Source organism: Triturus cristatus, chromosome 8, assembly GCF_964204655.1.
Source record: "Triturus cristatus chromosome 8, aTriCri1.1, whole genome shotgun sequence".
Taxonomy (NCBI): domain Eukaryota; kingdom Metazoa; phylum Chordata; class Amphibia; order Caudata; family Salamandridae; genus Triturus; species Triturus cristatus.
In genome coordinates, this window is record NC_140591.1 from 1,603,176,099 (window position 1) to 1,603,178,639 (window position 2,541).

General features: G+C 39.1%; 1 pseudogene; it reads right to left on the reverse strand.

Annotated features, from left to right (window-relative positions):
* Positions 1-351: 351 nt before the first annotated feature.
* On the reverse strand, positions 352-1,313 carry LOC146806300 (olfactory receptor 56A4-like; annotated as a pseudogene).
* Positions 1,314-2,541: the final 1,228 nt, after the last annotated feature.

A 2,541-nucleotide genomic window follows, 5' to 3' on the forward strand; every position in this document is an offset into this window, starting at 1 on the left:
AAGGTGTTACCATAGGCAGGTCCACCAACCTTGTTAATTTGAGCATATTATTAGTAGTGTAGCATAAAGTACTTTTAATTTTTATGACAACATGCACAGACTGAACAAGGATGTATTAAGTGTTATTTGTTGCGTTTCTGTTCTCTTAGTCCACCGCAGGTTCCTTGAGCAAACATTTGAGAGCAATTTCTAGTGCTGCAACATTGTAATTAGTTTTGAGTTGGGAGAGAGGTCTAAGGGCCCCACTGGCAAACGACTCAATTCTGTTGCTCCCAGTTTGCTACGGGGCCCTCCGACCCAAATTTCTTCCAGAGCTTTATCAGGAAATAACATGACATTCTATTGATAGAATTAAGGCCAGTAGCATCTATTGCTGAGTTGCCTCCCAATTCCATGGTTTATATTTTTGTTCCTAATTCCATAAACAATAGGATTCAAGGCTGGTGGTGCAAGCAGAAGAAGAACATTCAGCACCAGTGCTATATTAGTCATCAGTTCACTGGGGGAGGAGTGTGTAGTACAAATATAATTGAGTAAGAAACTGAAATAAGAATAAGATGGGAGCTGCATGTACTGAAGGCTTTTCTCATGGCTCCTTCTGCTTTGACCTTTAGCACCGCACAGAGGATCAAGCAATAGGACAGAACAATCAATGTCAAGTCTACACCAAGTATTAAGTAAAGCATAGTTGTTTGGTACATGTTATTCACTGTTGTATCTTCACACGCAAGCTTAGTTACAGCCAGATTGGTACAAAAGGTGTTCTTAATTATATAGTCCGAACAGAAGTGCAATCGGGCATTAAGCAATATCACAGGCAGTGAACAGAAGAAAGACCTGACAGTGATCCCCACCAAAAATTTAACCACGAGCCTATCATTGAGAATTGTAGTGTACCGCAGTGGACTGCAAATGGCAACATAGCGATCAAAGGCCATGGCAACAATTACACCAGACTCTGAAATGACCAAGATGTGCGCAAAGAACATTTGGGCAAAGCATCCAGGCAGGCTAATTGAGCGAGCTTCAAACAACAGAATGGCAATAAGTTTGGGAGTGGCGACCAGGCTGAGAGGTAGATCAACAAGTGCAACGTAGCAAAGGAAGTAGCACATTGGCTCATGAAGGTTCTGCTCTCTGTATATTGTTATGATGAGAGTAGCATTGGCCATCACAGCTAGGACAAGGAGAAGAGCCAGAGGGATGGAGAGCCAGTGCTGCCAATGTTGAAACTGTGGAAACCCAACTAAAATGAATTCGGAGACCTGTTCCCTACTGGAGTTGATGCCCAGTAAATTGGTTGTTGACTGCATTATTGTCAAATCCTAGGAAAGAAAGAAGCCAGATAAATGTCAGCACATTGTCAACACTTCCAAATGGCAGTCATTAAACTTGTTTGTTCATGGGAAGGTTCCATCATTTCATTTTCATTAAATATATGTTTACAAATTTAAAGAGAAGTGACACGATGCAGCGCAACAACCAAAACTGCGAGTCCCAGTCTAAGAATATTCCTAGATAGAGATTTGCATCAAACCCATGGGTGGTTGCATGGTTCTGAGCATGAACTATCCATGGAATGCCTCTCGATGCAAAGTAACATAAAGTATAGCACAGTGCTACTTTGTGTTACTTTAAGGCTCCATTCCATAACAATTTTCAATAAAGAGTAACTCCCAATACAACACCAGCCTATTTATATTACTTTTAAGATGCAAACCTGGTGGGACGTGCTAATAAATCTGTGCCATAGAGTTGTTTTAGAAAATATGTTCCCTAGGATTCTTGAGATATTTAGTACTGAATCAAACACTTTTTGGCTGTATTGCACTTGTGTGGTAACTTGTATCCTGTGTAATGTTCTAATATTTCTACTGTTGTCTTTAGAGTGTGCCACTACCATTGTGGTGAGGACTGTACTCTGTCCATACTTGAATAAATTAACAGATACAATAGGACAACCTTCACTGGACACATATTCCTTAGTAAGATTCACTTTAGGCGGTTCTACCAGTTCTCTCAATCAGGTTCTTGCAAGTTTATTTAAGACCTCACTCTGCCATTTGAAGCCATTGCTAAGTTAAGTGTTTGTTGTGTTTGATGTTCCATCCAAGAGTGTATCATGTAAACAATGATGCAACCAAATTATTTGGTTTTACCAGTGGTATTGATGAGATCACAGAAGCATGTTTGGGTCATTGGTGTCAATTTGTTTAGCTCAAATATATGTGATCAAAAAGGAATACATATGAAATGCCTATGTTACAATTCAAAATCATGGTGACCTTGGATTTTTCCCTATTTGAAACTGTTTAAAATATTATCAAATTATATTCATGAAGGGTGAAGTTACACCATTAATGATGCCATTCCCTTGTGAACTATATAATCACATCTTTCTAAAGGCAAGAAGTACAGACACTTTGTCAATTAACAGTCTGTATTGCATAGTTTTTCTAGGCATGTGATAGGGATAGGGAAGGAATACTGAAAAAAAACTTCACTGTCACATCTTTCACTTCTATACACATGCTTAATTCA